The following is an 8,787-nucleotide window of genomic DNA, read 5'->3' as shown; positions in this document are numbered from 1 at the left end:
CTCTTTCACTCTATAATGCATTATATTTCCCCAACACTGTTAACGAGAATTGGTAAATATAATGGTAAGCAAGATATATTTCACATTTCACCTTTGTAGTTTAATAATATATAATTACATTATACATAGAAATACTGAAGAAATGAATAACAAATAGAACTATCAAAAATTCAAGGAGAGATGACAAGGCAGAAATAAAATGTGTTTTCCACATTTCTTCAGATCTGTCAGTCATTAGCATTTATTAAACACCTACTTTATGCAAGGCACTGTACTGAATGCTAGGAGAATAGCAAAAAGCCCCTGATTGCCATAATCTCACAATCTAATAGGGGAGACAGCGCACAAATAACTATGTAGGAACCCGATATCAACAGTAGAAACTGAAGGACAGTTTCAGAAGGAGGGCACTAAGATTAAGCAGGACTGAGAAAAGCTTTTTGCAGAAGGTGGGACTTTAGCTGAGACCTGAAGCTCTAAGGCTGTGGGAAATGGAGAGATGGAGATGAGGACAATGAGGGTTTTAGGCATGGGGTTCAGTCAGTGAAAATATTTATTACAAATGCAATAATATCCATCTTTTTTTGTATCATCATTCCATTTGCAGAAGTTATATTCCCAATGTTCTAAAACAAGGAATCTATTTTGGAAGGTAGCTTCCCTGGAGAGTTTATTTTTAATATCATTTAAGAAAGAAATTAATTTTAACGATAGTTTATTGTACCAGCAATTCATTTCATCCATTCATTGTCAAAAATATCTTTGTGCCATTACTTATATGAAGTAAAACCTATTAGTAATTAAATCTTCCCAACAATGGCATGGACTGCTCTGGAGATAGTGAGCTCCTCATCAGTGGGGATCTTCAAGTGGAAGGTGGATGATCAGAATCTCTCTGGCATGGGGCAGAGAGGTCTTCCTGATTTAACTGTGATGGGACTGGATGACCTCTGGTGACCTTTTCCCTGTCTTTGCTAATTCTGTGATTCTATGACAATGACAAATGCTCACCTTTGTCTTTAAGGAGTTTAGAGTTCTTCCACAGATACCTTCTGATTTATCTGTTAACCTATTTTTATTGGCATGAGAAGGATACTATTATTGTAAGTTATTTCAGAAATACGAAATAGGATCAAAATATTTTGTGACTTAGCAATAGATCTTCAGAGCTGGAATGGACTTTAGAAAGTGTGGTCCAAAGAGAGTAAATGTCCAAGGTTACAAGCTAAATATTCTGAGAGCTAACATTAGATCTCAGGTATTCTGATACCCAGGCCAGATCTCTTCATTTCATTGCACAATGCGTTCATGGATTACACTGAGCCCAGGAGCAAAGGCTGTCCAAGATGAAACAAGAAAATAGCAAAAAATGTGCTTGCCAAGTATTCATTGCCATTGAAGTCTGCAATGAAAACCCAGAACCCTAAATTCTCTTGAGTTTTCCTGATTAGATCTGTTATTTGCATTTAAACATAGATATTTTGCTTTCATTTCAATATGGTTCTTAAAGTCACTAAAATGTGTGTACATTAGTCAGACTAGTAGAACTAAATGCTTTCTGAGACATAAGGTTGATTTATATGACAGAAATTAAATGTGCTGGGATGGTAAATTTTTTTCCCTCACATATACTTCCAATAGAATGACCCCAGACAGGTAAACTAACACATACCTCTGAATAAGTGTCCTCCGTATTTCTGGATTCTTGAGGACCTTTCTTAGTTAACTATCAAAGTAGATATAGCTGTAAGTTGAAGGCAATGCCGTGACATCTCTACTTTGAGGAAAGTCCATAAATAGGACATAAAGGAGGCTGTCAACTGATATTTAAGCATCTCTCCCCCTGAATCTATGATTCACCTGTGACAGATTTCTCCACCCTCAGTGAAGACACTTGGGAGAACTGTCCAATATTTCTTCCTGTAAGTGGGCCCTAAAGGAATAATTAAAGGAAGCTGAATTTGTGCTGGGCCCCATGCCATAAACTTCACTCTCCTGAAGGCTTTACATGCCAAAAGTTCCTAAATGACCCCTGAGAAAGAGTGATGCAGTTACAACCTCTTTGCCTCCTGACAGCTGCTTATGTTTCACCACTGATAGAGTAGCCTGACAGTCATTCCAATGTTTCCTAGACAACCTGCAATGAGAAACATTATTTTATGCTTTCAGAGCTGGTCTTTAGTACACAAATTACACATTCTTGCTCTTTATTTTCCTATATAAAATCTGTAGTCCAGCCAGCCCAGTTTACTCATTTACCTACCCCAAACACACTGTGGTCATTCATACTTCTACATCACTGCTGCATGTTGTACATTGTATCCTTTGGATCGTAACTGTTGTGATGTTCCCCTGTGGTTCCTCACCTATATACTGAAACTCAAGGGCATATTCACAAATCTACCTCCTCCTGAACTTTTCCATGACTATATACTAAGACATAACCAGAAGCTTATGGACAATGAATAGGGAATAGAATTGAATGACCAGGACAATATAAATTGGATTGTATTTAGAAAATTGTATAGCACTTTCAATGATCTCTCCCTGAAAAAAATTTCTGACATCAATATTCATCCTGTGATGAAATTTATGGCATATACTACACTCTCTGAGGAAATCAAAATCAAGAGATGCATGGTTGGCATAATGGGCATGCATACAAAAGGTGGAGGGAAAGATATCATCAAAAATAGGCATGGCCACTAAAGAAAGTGATCTGTTGTGTTTATCTCAAGTAATAACAAGTGATCATTTGTTAAATTAGTACTCACATAAATATCAATCTATAGAAAGCTCTTTGGCATTTTAATTGAACATGGGCAAGTTTGAGGAACATGAAGAGAAGTTGTATGTGATTAGGTGTGGTCATGTAGTGATCTGCATCATAGAGTACCCATACTATGAGATGACAGATTCACTGGAGTATTAAAAGTACAAATTATGGGAAACATTAAACTATCTTGAGATCTTAAATCTAAATTTATTTTTTTTGGCATTGGAAGTTTTCTATATCTGTATCTATATATCTATATATCTATCTTTCTTATAATACCTTTAAAAATGAAAAGAGCCCCTTTTAGTCATCAATACCATTCTCATCATTTTGTACATGAGGAAATTTAGGCCAATAGCTATTAAGTAACTTTGCCAAATCACACACATATGAAGCAGTTGCATTGGGGTTTGGATCTAGGTATTCCAGCTCCAAGTATAGCAATGTTTCCACTGTACCACAGAGAGGGACTCAATACATTTACATCCAAGGGTATAATTGTTAAAATTTGATGCATCGTCAGAAATTTGGTAACTAGGAGAAAAACACTGTAGTATGGTAAATCTGGAGTCAGAGGAATGGGATGTATGACCGGGTAAGTTCCTCCTAAAGCAAACATTTTGTGAAGGGCCCTAGACCTGCCTGTGTTCATTCCTTTCCCAGTCATGTTGCTGGCCCTATGGCATTTGCCTTGCTGGATCTTCCTATCCCTCTTGACACCAGCTCACCATGGAATATTACTCTGAAAGGCCCTTTTCTCATTGGTGAGTTTTTCCTGGGCATTCCATTTTCTGAAAAGGCCCAGGTTGTCCTATTTTCATTCCCAAGTTTTACAGAACAAATATTTTTATTAAGGTTATTTGTTCTGTGAAGTTCCATGTTAGTCAAAGGGTCATTCTTGATGATCTAGAATGTCACATGTGGGTTGAAGACCGCAGATTTCCTCCTCCCCTCTATTAAATGTATGTCAAATGATATAAAATATACTAAAGATGTTTTTGGAAGCATAATGATATTAAAAATCACTGTGCTTTCCTTGTTTAAGCAGATAAAAAGACCCTGTGCTTTCCCGGCATCCCGGCAGCCTCCTGGGAGCCGGCAGCCTCCTGGGTGCTGGCCTTGGGAGGAGGGATCTTATGCCCCCACAGAAGCTGCTAGCTGGGTTGTTAAAACAATGACTAAGCATGAAGTCAGAAACTATGGTGCAACATATAAACTTATAAAAATAGAGGCAAGAGAGATTACATGTGAAAGCCAGGAAGATAGAATATAGCATACTTACCTATCACCAAATGAATACGAATAGCAAAAAGGAATGAAAGTCAAGTATGACTCCACATCTGTAGTTCAACGTTAATGGAAGCGCCCTCAAGAGAAGGCCACCACTTTGTGGACCTCTACAGAAATAGGCAAGTTTGGAGGAAAGCAGCACTTTTAGACTGAAAATAAATTAGTTCTATTGTGGACATTTTAAGTTTGCAGTGCCAAAAGAATATCAAGGTAAACAAATCCATTTCTAAGAAGTTGGCAATATGGGCCTGGAGTTCAAAACTGATAGGGGTTGGCTATATTGATGTAGGAATCTTCTGCTTACAGATGATCATTGAAACCATGAGTACCAAGATCACCTAGCTAAAGACTGTAATGGCAGCCCAGGAGATCTCCAAGGTAGTGGAGAGAAAAGAGGGCCCAAGAAAGAGCCTTGAGGAATACCAACATTTACTGGGCAGAAGATATGTAAAATATATAATGATTCAGTAAGGCAGATTGAGAAAAAAGAGCCATATATGTAGGAGGAGAATCAGAAGAGATTATTGGCATAGAAACCAAGAGAAAGGTCTTTAGATATTTTTTGATCTCCTATTTTTCTAGTGTTTCCCCTCTCCCATGATTTTTAGAATTTTGACTCTAGTGTAGTCCTTTGGCCAGTTCTGATTTTCAAAAGGTTATTTCATGACATAATATTTCTACCTCTTTTTACAATATATTTATTCCTTTTTCCTCTTATTTCTCCAATAGTTCTCATTTTGTTCAGGTTTTTTTTGTATCATTTCTTAGCTCCTTTTTTAAAAGTCTTGTCTTAACTTTTCTAAAAAGTCCTGTGAGGCTTGCATGCAAGCTATGTGGTGTTGTTTTTTTTTTCAGTCTTTCCTTGTAGATGTTTTCAAGTCATCAACTTCTTCTCTATTTGTGTTTTATGATTCCCTGTCACCACATTAGTTCTTTATCTTTGGGTTCCTTTTGGATCCTTTTGGGTTCTGTTTGCTCATTCTTCAAGCAACTTCTTGGTTATAGACTTTATAAGAGTGCTAGGCTGTGCTCACTGCTGGGAGGAGGGAGAATTCTGCTCTGAGCTTTTTTCTTTTCTGTTGCTGCTTTCACAGCTCAACCTGAAGGCCTAAAAATTTCCAGTGCTCCCAAAGTGGTATGATCCAGAGAGATATCTGTTCACTACCCTCCTTTTCTGACCTCTACAAATTATCATCTCAGGACTTGGTCAGTTGATTTGTGTGTGCTTGAGAGTTTCAGTAGGCTGCTGCTTGAATTAGTCACTATTAGCCCACTGGCTGGTTGTCCAGCTTTGAGGTGAATGAACTGGTGGTTCCCCACAGGTTTAGGAGACATGCTCTGGCCATACCATTGAAATTCCAAAGCTAGACTTAAGGCCAGAACAAAATTCCTGCTCTGCTCCTGGGAGCACAGTCATGTAGCTTTGTTTCCAGAGCTTGTTCTTGCTCAATACACAGATAAGGCCCATGCTCATAATCACTCTCTCCACTCAGGATCTTTTACCTGAAACTGGGTAGTGGGAGACAGAGCTGCTAGATGGCATGTGTTCCTGCACCTTGTGCTAATTCGGGCATGCCCTGGAATATCTTTCTCTCCTGCTGCTTCCTGCCCTGGTGCCCTATCTTGACCATCCTTCCATACTTGGCTTCTGGGAAACAGATCACAAGCCTGTCACAGAGGCATAATATGATAACCAAAGGGAACTTTCATTTTCCAGACATCTTCTGGAGAACTCTATGAAAAAAGCAAAAGAACTTGACTTGTCCTAGTGGTAATTTCATTTTCCCAGAGGTGGAAGGATCAACGATAAAATTTTGTATCATAATATGCTTCTTCTTAAGAAGAAGAAAATGACAGCTGAGGTAGAATTGACAGGGAGCCTGAGGTGAAGTGACTACTTCTCTGTTAAAGAGGAAAAGGGAAGCCAGATAGACTGCCATGTACACCAGACTTTGGGAAAACAGATCTCAAAGGGTCCAGAGTGAAGAAAGTATGGGTTCCACAGACCAATATTCTACAGAGGATGTAAGCCCAGGAGCGATGGGAGATGTTCACAAAGAAAAGTGAAGAAACAATATTCCATTGAGAAGCAAAGTTGGGACTTGTCTGAAGAGACCAGTGTTGATGCACAGGGAACTCAACCATTAAAACAGATTTTAGAAAGAAACACCCAGACAATTCTATGATTTTATCAATCAAGGAACTCCCACAAACAGTGGAAAGGGTAAGCCGGTCATACCTTTGCAGGACAGTAAGCTCTTGGGTAAGTAGTTCTGAGAAAATAGTTGAACCTGGTAAGTCTCCACAGAGGCTCTCCAAAGAAAGAATCATTTAAATGAAACCTACTTAAGGTCAGTGAATTCCTTTCCAAACAAACAATAAAGAGTGCAGTGATAGAAACAAACAAGAAAGTTTCAAAAGGGGAAGATTTGGGAGTAAAGATATTGAGTTCAAACTTGGACATGTTGATATTGAGGGGTCATTCAATTTGCAATGTACATGAGGCAATCAGTGTTGTGGGACAGAGTCCTCAAAATAGAGACAAGGGCTGGATAGATACAACTAAAAAAATGCATATATGTACATGTGTGAATATATGTACATACATGTAAATATTTGTATGTGTGTCTCATCTGCATAAAAATGATTGTTAACCTCTGAGAGTTGATGAAGTTGCTAAGACAGAGGCAGTATAGAGGGAGAAGTGAAGAAAATCTTGGGAAACAACACAGTTAGGGGGTGTGATGTCAGTTGTAAACCAGTAAGGGAGACAAAGGATCAGTCAGATGGGTAAAGAACTAAGACAGGGTAGTGTCACCCAGAGAAGACAGAGTATACAGGAGATGAGCATCATCCTCAGTAGTGAAAGCAGCAGATAGATAAAGAATTAGGACTATTAAAAGATCATCAAATTAGTTTAACACAATTAGTGACTTTTGAGAGACCAATTTGAGCTGACTGATGGGATCAAAAGCTAGATTCCAAAGGATTGAGGAGTGAAAGAAGTGGAAGCATTGACTTTTGGAAGATTTTTCATCTGATTGCTATTAAACACCATGAGAAGTGTCTCAGTTCTTGAGGAAAGTTGTGTGATGCAGTCACTGGGTCCAGTGTCACAAGGTCTGGGTTGATATCCCACCTCTGCACCTTACTACTCATGGGATTTTGGACCCATCTATTTACTTCTTTTAGTCCTAGTTTCTTTTTATTGTTGTTGTTTTAATTTTTCATTTTATTTTTATTTTTAACATTAAAAAGTTGCTCCAAATTCTCTCCCTACTTTCAGCCCCTTTCCCTATCCATTGAGAAAGCAAGAAATATAGTATCAGTTATGCCTATGAAATCATTCAAAACATATTTCAATATTTTGATATGTAATAAAAGCAAGAAGAATAAAGAAAATGAAAACATTATACTTCAATTTGCACTCAGAGCTTATCAGTTCCCTCTCAAGGTAGATAGGATTTTTCATTATGAATCCTTCAGAATTTTCTTAGATCATCGTATTCATCAGAGTAGCTAAGTCTTTCACGGTTGATGATCATTACAATATTGCTGTGACTACGTACAATGATATCCTGTTTCTGCTTATTTCACTTTGCATGAATTAATATGTCTTCCCCTGTTGTTTTTTGCTGTTGTTGTGACTTCTGTTGTTGTTCATCCTTCATTCTATAACAGGACTAATGAATGACTTCATGAATTGATATCTTAACTTGCACATGAATTGGATTTGAGGCATGGGTATGCAAAGTCAACAGGCTCACTCCTCCAATCAGTCCTGTGGCAAGAAAAATGTCAAGAAAATACTCAAATAGCTCCATTTAAAAGACAATGGGCTTTTAAAAATTCTGTTTTTTCAGAGGTATGTTTCAAGAAATCAAAACTGAAAACTGCACAGCACTAAAGTAAATTGTCCCAGATGTTTGAGAAAAAAAATATGAAGAGAAAAAGAAGCAGGAGGAGGAGGAGAAGAAGAAGGAGGAGGAGGAGAAGAAGAAGAAGAAGAAGAAAAAGAAGAAGAAGAAGAAGAAGAAGAAGAAGAAGAAGAAGAAGAAGAAGAAGAAGAAGAAGAAGAAAAAGAAGAAGAAGAAGAAGAAGAAAAAGAAGAAGAAGAAGAAGAAAAAGAAGAAGAAGAAGAAGAAGAAGAAGAAGAAGAAGAAGAAGAAGGAATGCATGAGCCAATCTTAGCAAGAAATATGAATCTATAACATCTCTAAGTCTTTTAACAGATATTGTGGATTTCAATACCATGGTGAGCCAGAGCCTCTTCACTCTTGGCAAGGAGAGTGTGTGCTGGTGAATTCATGAAAGAATGCCCTTAATTGTCTTCTTCAGTTTTCTTAGAGCTAGGGACTATCCTGCTATCCACTTACTTCTCCATCCCATTGATCTTATCAATGCCATTTGGAAAATGGAAGTGCGTTAGAAGTATGAAGAAAGGAAGTGTGGTTGCAGAGATAAACAAGCTAGGCTTTTCTCAGAAGTAGAACACAGAGAACTGAGGACTTGAAAATGACCACTCAGGCTGGATATCACCCTCTGTCTGAGACCATGACCCATCACCATCTAGACCTGGTGTCAGCCAAGTTCTGGATACTGAGTAAAGAACCAACACCTTGAATGGGGGGACCCCATGAGGGAGGGACAACTCTACATCCAATACCAGCATGAAGTTTCAGAAGCCAAGACCTTCATCCCTTGCCCCAAAAGATTTTGGG

The sequence above is a fragment of the Trichosurus vulpecula genome, chromosome 8 (genome assembly GCF_011100635.1).
Source record: "Trichosurus vulpecula isolate mTriVul1 chromosome 8, mTriVul1.pri, whole genome shotgun sequence".
NCBI lineage: Eukaryota > Metazoa > Chordata > Mammalia > Diprotodontia > Phalangeridae > Trichosurus > Trichosurus vulpecula.
Note: the sequence above shows the minus strand (reverse complement) of the source record.